This window comes from Podarcis gaigeae (assembly GCF_964106915.1).
Source record: "Podarcis gaigeae genome assembly, chromosome: 7".
In the NCBI taxonomy this organism is placed as follows: Eukaryota; Metazoa; Chordata; class Lepidosauria; order Squamata; family Lacertidae; genus Podarcis; species Podarcis gaigeae.
Window position 1 is genome coordinate 62,071,343 of NC_139683.1, and position 15,582 is coordinate 62,086,924.

The 15,582-nt window shown below is 42.9% G+C and overlaps 1 long non-coding RNA gene across 1 annotated transcript; it reads right to left on the minus strand.

The window, feature by feature from the left end:
- Positions 1-534: 534 nt before the first annotated feature.
- Positions 535-10,568, minus strand: LOC310848444. Its single transcript, XR_014566402.1, has 4 exons — positions 8,616-10,568; positions 6,219-6,375; positions 4,947-5,119; positions 535-1,378 (listed from the first exon to the last, which is right to left on the minus strand). It is a non-coding gene; the product is annotated as an uncharacterized lncRNA (long non-coding RNA).
- Between the last annotated feature and the right edge of the window lie 5,014 nt (positions 10,569-15,582).

The following is a 15,582-nucleotide window of genomic DNA, read 5'->3' on the forward strand; positions in this document are numbered from 1 at the left end:
GATTGTTTTATCTGACATGGATGACCAAGTTTTCTTATGGATTATTAATGTTGGGAAAACTCTGAAGGCATGAGCTAGCAAACATTGCTCTTATAGAAGTCCCCATAATGAGGATGTGAAGACTCCTTGGCAGGTACATAAAGGTAAAGGGACCCCTGACCATTAGGTCCAGTCGTGGATGACTCTGGGGTTCGGCGCTCATCTCGCTTTACTGGCTGAGCGAGCCAGTCTACAGCTTCCGGGTCATGTGGCCAGCAGGACTAAGCTGCTTCTGGAGAACCAGAGCAGCGCACGACAGCACCATTTACCTTCCAGCTGGAGCGGTACCTATTTATCTACTTGCATTTTGACGTGCTTTCAAACTGCTAGGTTGGCAGGAGCAGGGACCGAGCAACGGGAGCTCACCCCGTGGCGGGGATTCGAACTGCCAACCTTCTGATCAGAAAGCCCTAGGCTCTATGGTTTAACCCACAGTGCCACCCACATCCTTTTGGCAGGTACACCCACAGCTATATTCCTAATGCAAACAAACAAAAGTAACAAATAATACCTTTCTAGCTTCATGTAACATGAAAGACATCTGTAAGTCAGCCGTGCTGTATTTGGGGGCCCTTTTGCTCATTCTGCTAAGAAGAGCCCAATCGCAAGGTCTTGCCCTGATGACAGCTCTACTAAGCAGTGATCCTGGGTAGGGAAACTTCCATTCATGGTCTGACTTCAGGCACAGCTGCCCACGGTCCCTGCCTGCCCCGAACCTCTCAAACTTTCCTTCCAAATTGACATTTTGCATTCCTCCTGCTCAGTGCTATTTTTCTAGAAAAAGGGGTGCTGGAACTCACCATGATCACCTCTCTTGTTCTCTTATAATGGCAATGGTGCCCACCTGAAAGGTGCCGGAACTGAGTTCTGGTGAGCTCTGGCTGAAAAAAGAAAAGCCCTGCTCCCACTCCATTTGCCAGTTTGGTAAAGGATTACTGGACCTGAGTCTGCAGCTATTTAACTCTGTTGTCCAAAAGAACAAGCCCATCTTCCATAGTGAGTGAAATATACTGAGTCGAGAGCGGATTTCATGCTCTTTATTCAGCTCATAGTGGTGAGGAGGAATGGAAGTTCCCCCAGAATGTCTGCTTTATATACATTATTTACACAATGGGCCCTACGTGATTGGCTAATTCCAGGATTCTCCTGTTGGCCAATCAGGTTGCGGATTCACTTCCACCTGGAGCTGGATTGGGTGGCTCCTGTGGACCAATCAGACTGCTGCATTCTGAATCCTATTGTTCTAGGACCAATCAGACTGCTGCATTTTGGATCCTATTCAACTCAGTACATAACAGTGAGGTTTATAACTACCACTTTATTTCTGGCAAGAAAAGGCCTGCAAATAAAACCAGGTGGAAATTAAGCAGCAAAATATATCCATCATCTTATTTTCCTGCCATTAAATGGGACTTGAGCTTTCCCATAAAAAAGAAGTGGCAACTTTCCTAAATCAGCCTCCTGCTGAAGCCATTGCATGAGAGCCATATTGGGGAAGAGGATTGTGCAATAATTCCCACAAAATAGTTAACACTGCAGATCGGTAATCCTCCATAATCTGAAATATTGGCTCTGTGCCAAACCCTGTGCTTTCATATACCTCTGAGGAAATTATGGCCTTTCAGTTTGTGGAAAAATAGAAAAGCTTTCTTCCCCTCTTTCTTTAATAAGTAAAATATCAAGCATTTTGCACAAAGCAAACTAATCACCTAGAAGAGAAGGCAAAGTATGCAAATGAACCTTTCCACATGGCTGGGCAGGTCTATTCAAGGTACAGTTGGGGACAAGAAGTTGATTTTGCCAGAATGTATAACTATCTCATCCTCTCACTTTTCCCACCAATAATTTAACATAAATGATACGGTATCAAAAGCACAAAAATGCATTAATCTGTGCATTAACAAAATAAATCCAGGAAATAGATCAAAAGTAGTGCTTTTTAAAAACCAGGCAGGATAATATATATACCAGCATTGTCAGGATTTTAAGCCTGAGTTGTAAACATTTGCATATTGTAAACACACAGACACCTCTGCAGAATTGAAGTTTTAATTCAGTTTGGTCAAATCAAGTGTTCACAATCAGAGCTTTTTTCCATCCAGAACTCACTGGAACTCAGTTCCAGCACCTCTCAGGTAGGTGCCAATGCCATTCTAAGAGAACAAGGGAGGTGTTCATGGTCAGTTCTGGCACCCTTTCCCCCAGAAAAATAGCACTGTTCACAACTCTGGTTACTTGTAATCCTGGCATTGCCTAAAAATGAAGATCTTAAGAAGTAAGGAGACCCTTCATTTTTCTTCTAAAGGGTCATGGGTAGGGGAAACCTTTGACCCTACAGATGCTGTTGGCCCTCCCATTATCCCCAGCCATCATGCAATGGCCAGGGATTATGGAGTTGTAATCCGACATCTGGGTAGACGGGTTCCTTACCCTGATGCTGCTGAACTACAGCTCCCATCAGCCTCAGCAAACATGGCCAATGATCTGGGATGATGGAAGTTGTAGTTTGGCAACATCTGGAGGGCCAAAGGTTCCCCACACCTGCTTCAGGTTAATTGAGGCCCTGCAGCCTGAAATAAATTAATAAATTTAGATACAAAAAAATGGAGGAATGACAAAATGGCTTCATGTAAGGAATGGATTAGTTGACTATGACAAATAGCACACATGAAGCAAAAATGTAAGGTGTACAAGAAGTGAGTGTGTAAAGAAGAACCTGGTAAAGACTGGAGAATTTTTATTTTTGAAAGCAATATCATTTGGATGCTCTAATTGTTTACTTAAAAAAAAATATTAGGCATATTTGTAGCCAATCCTTAATCAGAGTTCAGGGCAGAGTATAATGCAGAATATAGAAACTACTAATTACATATTATTAGTTCAAAGCAGATTTTTTAAAAAAAGACATCAACAACTCTTTGCAATATATTTAGTTTATAAATACATGCTATTTTCCTGTTACCATTTACTTTTTTTGAAAAGAAAGAGATTCCTTGGTTGCTAAGTAAAGGCAAACTCTAAGTGGACTCCACCTTTGCCTATATGAATACAAATATGAATATTCATGTGTAGGCAGTCTGGTGGGAGGGACACAACCCAAAGGATAGTATCAGACTCCTCCAATCAATGTAACTCACATCAAGAACGTGGTGTGTATCTGACAAAGAATGTTCTAACCTACATTCATTCATGCATGATTTTTTGCCTTCCTTAAAGTTGGCACATTTGGTGAAATGCCAATGAAACAGACCCCACTCACACCAAATATGTAATGAACTGTAGAGATAATAAATGCTGTATATAGTCAAACCAAAGACCACAATATTCTGGCACAAGGCACATGCAATTTGAAGGGGTTGTTAATTTCAGCACTGCATAATTTGGTATCGCTTTGACCATTGTTCAGATCACTGCAGTTGTGCCTGGTTCTGAAGAAAAAGCAATGGCGACAATCAAATCACATGCTTTCCTGCGCAACAACTGAAGAGAAATAGTTTCGTCATGATGACTCAGCAGGCTTTCCCGTCCAACATGTTTATTCAGCATTCTTTGATTGTTCTTTCAGTATATTAAACAACAGAACATGCATGTATAAACTATTTATTTTGCAAGGCAGGTTCATATCTCAGTTGTGACAAAATACTTGGATTTATGCAGAGCAAACCTATTCTTGAGTTACTGTGCCTGAGGAGGCATAGGTCTTGCCTCCAGTGTAGCACTATGTAAGCCTCCTGTCAGCACAAGGATATCTGCTTGCACAACAGGACTTTCCTCCTCTCTCCTTCCCCAGCGTCACCCCTAAATCCGTTCTAGGGTTCCCCCAACCCTCTAAAGCAGACACACGCAAACTCCGCCCCTCCAGATGTTTGGGACTACGATTCCCATCATCCCTGACTACTGGTCCTGTTAGCTAGGGATGATGGGAATTGTAGTCCCAAACATTTGGAGGGCTGGAGTTTGCCTATGCCTGCTCTAAACCACATTTGGGAAGGTTGCAGAGGGAAGAGATGGAGAGAAACGCCTATTGCACAAGCAGGTATCCTTGCGCTAATGGGATGAGGGAGTTTCACACTGCCCATAGGCCTTACTGGAAGCCCCACTATGCTGGTGGAATGCAAGGTATGCTTCTGGCACAAAAGGTATCCAACAGAACACTCCCATTCGCCAGTGGAACACTCTGTCAAATTCCATCTCATTCCTCTGTCCAATTAAAACCCACTTTGCTGTCTGGGCAGAAGGCTGGGACTTCCCTGCAAATGGCAGAGAGGAACAGGTGTGGGTGGAGGTGAGAACAGAACAGTGACTCAAGAGGGGAAGCACCAGTGGCAGCTTCCTGACACTATCATCTACTTTCAGGAGGTGTAGACAGAGCAGACATTTCCCAATAAAAAATAAAAATAAATGACAATATTATCTGAAGAGAGGGAGCTGGGATAGCCAGAAATTTATCCTATAATACACTAAACACATCTGTGGGCCTAGACAAAACAATGCAGCTGTCCAGTGGGTTAGACAGCAGTGCAAAACAACATGTGAAAACAATATTTATCAGCATTTGAAAGACAATTGCTACTACAGCTGGCATTACTCTTATACTATTGTAGTGGCTAGAGTGTGACCTTGTGATAAATGCTGCTCTTTGTGTTCTTCCTCCTACCCCAAATCACTTAAGAGGCGAAGGCTTCTCCTCCCTTCACTACCAAGGTGACCACTGCGGAAGAGGAATTTGAGCTCAGACACAGGCAGTCCACATTTGGTGCAATGTTTCTAAGTTTACCCATCTCCCCTGCCTTCACTTTGGAGGGGCACGAAGACCACGAGGAGAGGGATTTGGGCCAAAGGGTGTACTGCCTGAGTTAGGTTCTCCTGTCTCCCATGAACACTTCAGAAGGAAGGAGAGGGCTTACCGCATTTTATCTCTGAGGCAGCAGAGATGATTTTGCTGGTCCTTACATTGGCTGAAGTAAGTAAGCATTCCCTGATGGTTAAAGTAAGGCACTTGTAGGGTGCAGGCCTCCTTATATTTTCATTTAATGGTAGCAGGTAGAAATCTTCTTCAACCATTCCTTCATCCTAGGTACTAAACAGAAAGGAAGCTATGAATAGGATAAAAACAACAACACTGGGACCCATTTTTCTTTTTTATTTAAGAAAAAATAGCTGGCATTTTATCATAAAAAATACCAAACAAAATCTCAAAAGCAATATACAAAACAGAAACCAATCTGATGAAAACCTATTTACCGTAAACTATATTTTACTGTTCCAAAAGTAAGTGACAGAAGCCCAGGATTATCCTTGTGAGAAAGGTCTTCAACAGGTGCCAAATTCTTCTCTAGAACGCTAGAACCTGTTTAAGCTGTTATTTGTGGTCACACAGGCAGGGCTTTTTTTCAACAGGAACTTGCTGGGCACCACTGCCATTCTAAGAGAACAAGGGAGGTGATGTGAGGATGACGTCAGCATGCCGAGCAACATGCTGACGTCATGTGCGCACCTTGTGCACAGTGCTCAGCCCATGTGCACACGTCGCATGACGTGCTAACGTTAGTCACACGCAGACCGCAGGGCAGGTGCAAGTGACATGGGCACAATGCGCAGGCTGCTCAATAAGGCAAATATGTTGTGCAGCATGCACATCTGGCTGCTGCAGATTTGGGGGAGCTGGCCCCCTGGTTGAAAATTTTGGGGAGCCCTAGATGGCGCCTATGATCAGGTGCAAAGGAGGAGAAATAATTCCTATCTTTGACACTTGGCTAGAAAATAAAGAGTGCAACAGGTACAGCTTTTTTCACCAGCAAAACATGAATGTAAGAAGAGCTGCTGGATCAGGCCAGAGGCCCAGCTAGTCTAACATCCTATTCTCATGGTGTTCAACCAGATGCCTGTGGGAAGCACACAAGCAGGTCAAGCTGAGCACAACAGCACTCTCCATCCCTGCAATTCTCCACCAAGTTGCACTTGTCAGTGTTTGTCTTTTCTGTACAACTACTAAAAGCTCTGACCCTTGGCCATGCGGGCTGGGGCTAATGGGAACTGGAGTTCAACAACACTTAGAAGGTCACAAGTTCCCTATCCACGTTCTAGAGTGAGAAGGGGGGGGGGGGTAAACACAGAACAGACAGTAAAAAAAATAAAGCAGGACATTTCCATTTTGCAGGCTGGTGTCAGTGGCTTACTTTGGGCTCTCAAATTTCAGCGGCGCCCCATGCAATGCTAAAATTCAGCCCTCCACGTCCCCCCACTCCATCCTACGGCATCGTGGAGCCCCCTGCAGCGTGGCGCCCAGTGCAGTCGTGCTACCCTAAAAGCGCATCTGCTGGTGTTAACTGTGATCTGAATATGACTGATAACATGTTAATAATTGGCAAGGGAAAAGTTCAGACTCCTGGGTTCCTGCTCCAACATATATTTTTGGTGTGCAGTATTTGAGTGATTAAGTAATCCTACACCTCAAACATAAAACGGGGCTATCGGTGCCTAGTCTCACAGAGGTAATCATATTCATGAGATTCATGCATTGTGGCCGTACGGCTACTCAAGCTGAGTGCCAGATACAGACGCTCACGAGGAGTAAGGGCAGAGAGCCAGCGGAAAGCTCTTATTACAAACAGGTGAAACCCAGATTTGTTTCAACATGAGAGGAAACTGAATTCAGCCCAGCAGTAAGTTGTCCCAGTGAACTTTGCTCAAGGTGCAGTAACCAGGGGGAAACACAACACCAGTGGAAATCCCCTCTCACTAAAAGGAATGAAGGCTCTTTAAGTGTTTAACCACAGTGCTGTGTCAGAAAGAGGAATGTCCCAACTTAGCCGAGAGGATCAGCTCCACCCCGCGGTGTGCAGTGAGAATTTCAACCCTAGCTTTGCGAAGCTAGGGACCTCTGTGTATGAAACCCGGTATCAGGCAGCTTGGCAAACTCCAGAGAGACAGCTTGGGAGACAAACAAATGGCTGCATTTCAGCAGAAGTCACAAACATCTACGAGGGGGATTTTGCGAAATAAGAGCATGCCTGACAACTTGCTGACACAATCTTAAGAGACACTGTTGAAGCAGAACTGTTACAAACAAAACTAAATGCTATGGGTTCGTATCTGAAAGCAAAATAAAATATAATAAATAACCTAATCTCTTTTCTAGGTGCAATTATAGCTACAATGTTTTGGCAAAAGTTTTCCTATCACTGTTAAATGACTGTAAAACTATTAATATTATTGTTTTAAGAGCTTTTTAAAAGGCCCTGCACAAAATAATAATATCATGTTTAAAATATGTATTTAATTCTACGGATAGAACACATTACAATAAATGTAAGAGAAAATACTGCAAATACAAGATTTCTAAGGCTAGTATCTCTAAAGCACTTTCAAAGTAATTATTATCTAATAAAAATGGTCTCTGGGAAGCATTTATTGCACAGCACATCATAAATAAACAATTAAATCATAAAACTATGAAATATAATTTTAAAAAGTAGCATTAAGTGGCTGGGTTTCCTTAGAGTATGATTACTGATTAAAGTTGGATATCAGCCTTAAATTAGTACTGCGCTAAAAATTATTTGGCGTTGTCCATCAATTAACAAGAAAAGAAATTGATTTAAAAATTATTAAAGGGGAGAGAACATGCTAGTGAAATTTTCATGGGTGGCTGCAGGGAAATGTCACACATACTTCTGAGGTGGCCAAGGGTGTTTGTTTGTTTGTTTGTTTCATAAAATTTATACACTGCTTGATTGTAAACAAACAAACAAACAAACTTTAAATTGGTTTACAAAAAGATAAAACAAAGTCACGAAAAAAATCACCACTACACTTTAAAACATTCAGAACCTAAAATACGAAAATGGATTAAAATTACCTCAACTTTCTAAGCATCTGGGTAAAAAGGTAAAGGTAAAGGGACCCCTAACCATTAGGTCCAGTCATGACCGACTCTGGGGTTGCGGCGCTCATCTTGCTTTATTGGCTGAGGGAGCCAGCATACAGCTTCCGGGTCATGTGGCCAACATGACTAAGCCGCTTCTGGCGAACCAGAGCACCACATGGAAACGCTGTTTACCTTCCAGCTGGAGCAGTACCTATTTTTCTACTTGCACTTTGACATGCTTTCGAACTGCTAGGTTGGCAAGAATGTTTCTAGCAAGCACCAAAAAGAGTACAGTGAAGACACCTGCTTGATCTCAATAGGCAGGGAGTTCCACAGGTGCCACCACACTAAGCAACTGAGCTCTTATAAATGTAGAAAGAGTGTTATGTGACACTAGTAGTGCCAATTCATTCTTTCATTTCGCCAATTGAAGTGGCCAAGTGGACACACGTAGGGTAAGGCAATCCCATAGGTAAACCGGTCCTAAGCTGTTAAGAGCTTTATATGCTAACAGTAACACGCGGTACTTGGCTCAGTAGAAAACTGGCAGCCAATGCAACTCCCCGAGCATAGGTGTTATATGCTGACAGGGCCTCACTCTTGTCAGCAATTGAGCTGCAGCATTCTGCACTAACTGTGCCTTCCGGAACAAGCACAAGGGGAGCCCTATGTAGAGCACACTGCAGCAATCCAGTTTTCTAATTACCAATGCATGAACTGTGGTGGCAAGGCTTTCCTGGTCCTGGAATGACCGTAGCTTCTATCTTTACATCCATTCAAATATGCCGCCATTGGCTGAGTGGGACACCAGACCAGCTGATTTGCAATGGCTGCAGAAGAAGGAGAAAAGGGAGCATAAACAAGAGTTCCTGTAGTACTTATATATAAGGAAGTGACAAAGTCTTACGTGTCTGAAGATGAAGTAGATGATCTGGCAAAAAATGAAGAAGGTACTGTATTTTAATATGGTTTGGACAGCTAAAGTTTCGAAATGAAGGACTTCTGTGTAAATACTGTCCCTGGATGCCTGTCATTTAAGCACCATATTTACATGAGTCTAATGTGCCATTGAATCTAATGCGCACCTCAATTTTCAGAAACTTGAAACCCAAAAAAGTATTTGCTGGCAAATGTAAATGTGCCATTGAATCTAATGCGCACCTTTCACAACATAATTTGGCCAAAAAAGGTGAACATTAGAATCGAATATATACGGTACTCAACACCCAAACCTAAACAGTCTAGTTTCTCCCCCTCCCATTTTTCCAACAGCATGTTATCAGCTTTCCAATTGCACATACAGTGGTACCTCGGGTTAAGAACTTAATTCATTCTGGAGGTCCGTTCTTAACCTGAAACTGTTCTTAACCCGAGGCACCACTTTAGCTAATGGGGCCTCCCGCTGCCGTGCAATTTCTGTTCTCATCCTGAAGCAAACTTCTTAACCCGAGGTACTATTTCTGGGTTAGCGGAGTCTGTAACCTGAAGCGTCTGTAACCCGAGGTACCACTGCATCTTTCTTCAATGGCCAAAGGTGGATTTAGGGGAGCATGACCAGTGCTGAGCTGAGAAGGTGCCACAGGGGGCTCGGCAACAATGACTTAGAACGGGAGGTGAGAGGCAATGGGGCATCAAATGTGGGTGTTGCACAGGGCGCTGCTGCAATTTTATAGCCCAAAGCCCACCACTGCAACTGCACACTCAAAAAAACCTGCTTGTGGACTTCCTATGGGTTGGCCATTGTGAGGAGAGGATGCTGGACTAAATGGACCTTTGGTCTGATCCAGCAAGTTATTCTTAGGTTCTTTTTGGTACTCGAAATTTGGCATTGCCACTGTGGTTCAGTATCCTGGATTGGAGCTCTCATTGCACCTGAACCACTGAACAGCTTTCATTAGAAATAAACTAAATGACAGGATGTTGTTCTGAATCCCTGACTCCCACACATTCACTTGTGTCGCTGTGATCATTTCCTGGGGGGGCGGGGGGCTGGGAGGAAGCACTTTGGTACAATCCTCTAACCACTTTGAGCATCTTTTGCGTGATTTTTAGCTGTGACTCACACACTCCTAAAAGCGCGTGGGGGAGGGGGATGTAATGCAACAGCATGTGTACGTTATTGACTCTATTTTCTTGGCATGAGAATTGCAGGTGAAGAGACTTAATCACCAACTATGGGGGATTCGCATAACAAATTTGCAAAGGAGGAGCGAACAATCAAATTAAGAAGATTCCCTTTTTCTTTTCTTCACGAAGAACATATTCAGGAGGTTGCTGGCAATGCATTGCTGTTCCACTTTCCCTTCCATAAGTAGGAGAGTGCTCAAATGCTGCAAACTTATTGTTGTTGTTTCAGTTCTGGTCTTCTCAGATCCATTTCCCTTCTTTTTCACCCCCACAATCCTCAGCCTCATTTGCTTATCCTTCCGATTGGCTGTGTGACAACAAGACATGCAATTTTGTCAAGGTCACCACACCACTACACCTAACATGAGCCGGTGGTGGTGCAGTGGTCAGAGTATTGGATTAAGACCTGGGAGACCAGGCTTCAAATCCCCACTCAGCTTTGAAACTCACTGGGTGACCTCAGACCAGTCACTCACTCTCAGCCCAATCTACCTCACTGGGTAGCATAAAATGCTGTGAGAATAAAATGGGGAGGGGGGAGTACTACGGTATATATGCCACCTTGAACTCCTAGGAAGAAATGTAAAAATAAAATAAAATTTTATTTTAAAAATTGTCCATGACACTCAGAAAGAAAATCACAGCCAACTGCATTTAACAGCAGTATGAGCAAACAAGGCTAGGGAAAGGGAGGCCAATGGATAATGGCACCACAAGGATGCGAAGCAGTAGCAGACAAAGGAAACAAAATGAGCAGAACAGCCTTGAAATGATTAATACTTTTCAGCATTTTGTCCAAATGTGCTCCTTCCCAAGCAGCTATCAAAATCAGCGACCTGGCAGACCCATGCCCCAAAACATTTCTGAGTTCCCTTTTGGCTCTGAAGGTTTCACTAGGCATTGCCCACAGAACTAGAATATTTGCAGGTCTAGACACTTGTTTTGCTTCTTCTAATGGAAGCAGAGATTTGCTAGATGGCGGGATCAGTGTCAATTATTGTGCTTTTTCTGCAGTTGTGCAGTATTACAGGATACATACAGTCCTGCCTTTGGCCTACAGGGGAGAAGGAGCAGTACCTGGCAATGAATCCGTTCCCATTGATTCACAGATGTTGCCTGGTAGATCTGGTCACAGGTGTGATACAAATTTGCCGTGATGTCCAAGTGCTACAAATGCTCTTCCCTCCTAGCTTCGTTCTTATAGCAAAGAGGCTGTTAGGCTATTGCAATCCCGACTTTGTGTTCCATTTGACCAGACAGAATCATCTTTGACTCTTCTGACAGCTTGCCAGTTTCCAGAGAACCACACAAGAGCGAAGACATTGCTGTATTAAGTGACCACACTCGTCGGTCCAAACACAAGCTGGCTGGCAGGTTTAATTTTTCGGCTGTCTCTGACAGGGCCACTTTAAGTTCTTACTGCCTTTGTCGGTTTGCATCACAGAGCTAGCATTGTTTAAATGCAGCACGTTATTTCTGGCCTGTGTGATTCAGAGAGCCCAGCCATTCACACAGAGAAAGCTACAGCATGCGTATGCCACTGCCTCTTATTTTCATGGCATGGGAATTGCCGCTGAAGGGGACTAATCATCAGGTACGGCAGATTTGCTTCATAAATTTGCAAATTAGGAGTAAACGATCAAATAGCTTCTTGCAGCTTTAAATCGCATGGCTCCTGCTGACTTTAAATGGGAGTTTGTGCCATGAAATAATAACGTTCCTACAGTTGTAGAACACCTTTATGCGGGAAAATAATCAAACAGCGCCGCACGCTTAACTCACCAAGTTGGCAGACTATACAGGCTTCTGTTTGCCTAAGAAAATAAAATGTCGGTGGAGCCCACGCATAGGCATTTCATACTTGCAGGAGTGAGGGTAGTACCTAGGCTATAAACCACTGGGAACTTAAAACACATAGCTACACTACCACACCCTCCCACATTTCTCTGATGAAAATAGGGGTGTCCTATTCAATAATAATAATAAATTTATTATTTACACCCCACCCATCTGACTGGGTTGCCTCAGCCACTCTTGGCGGCTTCAATATATAAAAACATAATAAAACACGAAACATTAAAAAAAAATCCTCTACAGGGCTGCCTTCAGATGCCTTATAAAGGTTGTATAGTTATCTCCTTGGGGTTTTTTGGGGGGGGTCACATAACTCCATACCCTCCAACATTTCTCCGATGAAAATAAGGATGTCCTAAGGAAAAGCGGGACATTCCTGGATCAATTCAGAAAGTGGGACAGCTTCTGTAATTCTGGGACTGTCCCTGTAAAATAAGGACAACTTGAAGGTCTGCACGACAAACTTAAACTGAGTTAGCCACCATGCTGTCTTCTTAATAAACTTTGGGAACTATAGCTCCATTTGGATAGCTAGGGACTTCTATTAGAGAACTCAGCACCTTCACTGAACAACAGCTCAGGATACTACAGGGAAACCATAACAGCTGAATTTATAGAAAGCCAATGTAAGTCTGTAGTATACATATACATGCCCACCAAAAGGTCTGTCCCACTTGATGCCTGCCTGATTTACACAAAAAAGAATAGTGCAATAAGTCTGTCGAGCCATGCTGAACCCCACATCCTACTCTCCTTGTCCGCATTCTATTTTCGGCATTTGCATGGAAGTTGATACTTCAGAAACTCATTCACTAGAATTCCCTTGATACAGTCTGCCTTTTATGAGGGCAGAGAATACAGTGCACGATGTATAAAATGCATGGTTATAGTGTCCCCATGCTTGGTTTGCATATAGAAAACCCATGTTAACATCTCTGCTCAGCTGTGAAGCTTACTAAGTGACCTTGTGCAAGTTGCTATCTCTCAGTCCAACCCAGCCCACCAGGTGGTTTTGAGGCTGAAATGGTTTTCTATATATTTTGGAGGAAGACTGAAATATAAATGAAATTAATCGTCAGGTAAATTCTACTTCAGGGGTAGATCATTTTAGCTGCAAAAATAAAACGCAAAGTGAGGGCCCATTCTGTAGTGGTATGTAAAGTAATGCTTAATACAGACTTGCTGAGGAACGTGCAGCTTTTCAGCTGCCACCCAGTGAATCCATAGCCAAGATGAGTTTTGACTGAAGTAATTCCACACTCAGCATTCAGTCCAGTAGGCACTCTAGGTCTCCAATTAATTTATACTTAATAAAATGGGAATTAAGAGCAAAATGCCCCTTTCCAACTGTAATTATAATCACTTCTAATTTGACTGCAGTTATCACTGGCTATATTTTCTCTGGGCATTAACTTCTAAAGCACCTCGCTTTCCCAGATTTCGCAAAACAGTGGATACAGACAGTTCAAGATGGAAAGAGAAAGCAGCTCAGCAGCCAGGGAAATGCTGTGCAACTGTGGTTCTGATTCTTGGGAAATCAATGATGGTCATGCATCCTCTTTGAGGCATCTACTTTTAAGAGTCCAGCTCTTTAGAAGCTGCAAATAAACAGCCAAGTGAACTCAAATTACATTTTTTTAAGGGTGTGGGAGGGGTGAAAACAAAGTCTTGCCAAACACCCCATGGTTCATTTTCTCCTTGGAGAAAAAGGAGGCGGGGGGGGGGGGAAAGGTGGGAGCAGATTGCAACATAGCTATGAAATTGCTTTAATAGTCTCTGAGGAAACAACTGCAGTAAAAGGGGATTTCTTGGAGGGCCAAAAAGCTTTCTAACTTTGGCTCTGTCCAAAGCCTCCTGAGTGGATATGGCTCTCACTTCTTTGCTACAGCATTACAAACTCACATTCCTATGGGGGCACCTTTGAAAAGTTGGGTTTGAGTAACTGGCCTGAGGCTAGAAGCTCACTTTGCTGTGTTTTGTGAAAATCTTGTCATTGAGAGGACACTCCTGGAATGTCCTGCCTTGAGTTGACAAATACCGAATCACAATGAAGTTTCCTTTGGTTACTTGATTTACCCCTCCCTTGCCTGGCACCTGATGTGGAATGGATTCAGATGACCATTTGAGAGTCAGTGCATCCATAGTTTGTACATTTGCAATAACCCTGTTCTCACACTGAGGGTTCTGGAGATGGTTCTTGCCCAGCTTGTAAGTTGCAATCATTTGTTCTGCAATGGCCTGTCCTTCACTGGAAAGTCTGCCTGTAAACCGACCATGACAATTTACCCTTAAATAAAATACTTAAATGTTTCAGCTCACAAAGGATCTTGCTGTACTTATTACAGAATAGCTGAGACTCTGCATTACTGATGACAGTTATAGGAGCATAGGAGAAAAATAGTGCAGCAAGCACACCAAACAGCCTTATATTATGTCCCATCTAAGCCCCATGCTGTGTCTACACTGTGACTAACAGTAGAGCTCTAGGGGTTCAGGACTATTTCCCTAGTCCTCCATGGAACTGAAGCCATGAACTGAACATGGGACCTTCTGCATATGAAGCATGTGCTCTGCTACTGAGTTACATGAATGCATGTACAGTGGTACCTTGGGTTATATACACTTCAGGTTACAGACTCCGGTAACCTAGAAATAGTACCTCAGGTTAAGAACTTTGCTTCAGGATGAGAACAGAAATCGTGCGGCAGCAGCGGGAGGCCCCATTAGCTAAAGTGGTACCTCAGGTTAAGAACAGACCTCCAGAACGAATTAAGTTCTTAACCCGAGGTACCACTGTAAATGCATGGCCACTGAAGTCAAAATGCATCTGCTCCCCATTCCTCAATTTAACAAGGAATGGGTGGAACCGTCTGGTTCTGTTTTGCAAAGTTCTGGTGGGCGCGGAGCAGAATGAGATCATTCCACTCCAATGAAATTCTGAGGTAGACCTTGGAATCAGGACTGACTTGAAATTCACTCTACATAAACATCTTGCTGCCTGCGTCGATGTCTGACAGAGTGGGGAAAGGTATGTTCTAGCATATCCAGGAGCTATGTTAGACCCTCTTCCATACAACAGCCAGATATATTGGCAAGAGAGTCTCCTTTAGGGCCGCCACTTGCGCATTTGAAAGCAGCCCTGTACTGGGAAGTTTTTAATGTTTGATGTTTTGCTGTGTTTTTATTACGTTGGAAGCCACCCAGAGTGGCTTCTGCAACCCAATCAGATAGATGGGGAATAGGTAATAAATTATTTTTATTTATCAAAAAATAAAGAAAATGCATTCTCCACAAAGGATCAGGTCAGGTCAGGGCAGATCAGAAATATCCCAATACGTTTAACATACATAATTATTAAATTCATATTTACATAAATACATGCATATTTTAAATAAAATAAAGATTATGTTTCTGCCTACCCAAACCATACCTTTACTTTTTTACCTTTTCTGGTTTACATTATATATATTAAAAATCAATATTGCAGCAAACCCTTTTGCCAATTTGGTAACAAACCAGTGTAAAGTTGTTTGATTTTAAGAGGGTCAGATTAGCTCACAATTTCTACACTTTTTGTAGTATGCAAGTGAACTTGTAAGAATTCTTACCTTTCTCTTAAAACGGGTTTGCGCATCTCAGAATTGAACATGAAAGTACAATAAGACTTACATACATCAAAGTTTAAGGAGACC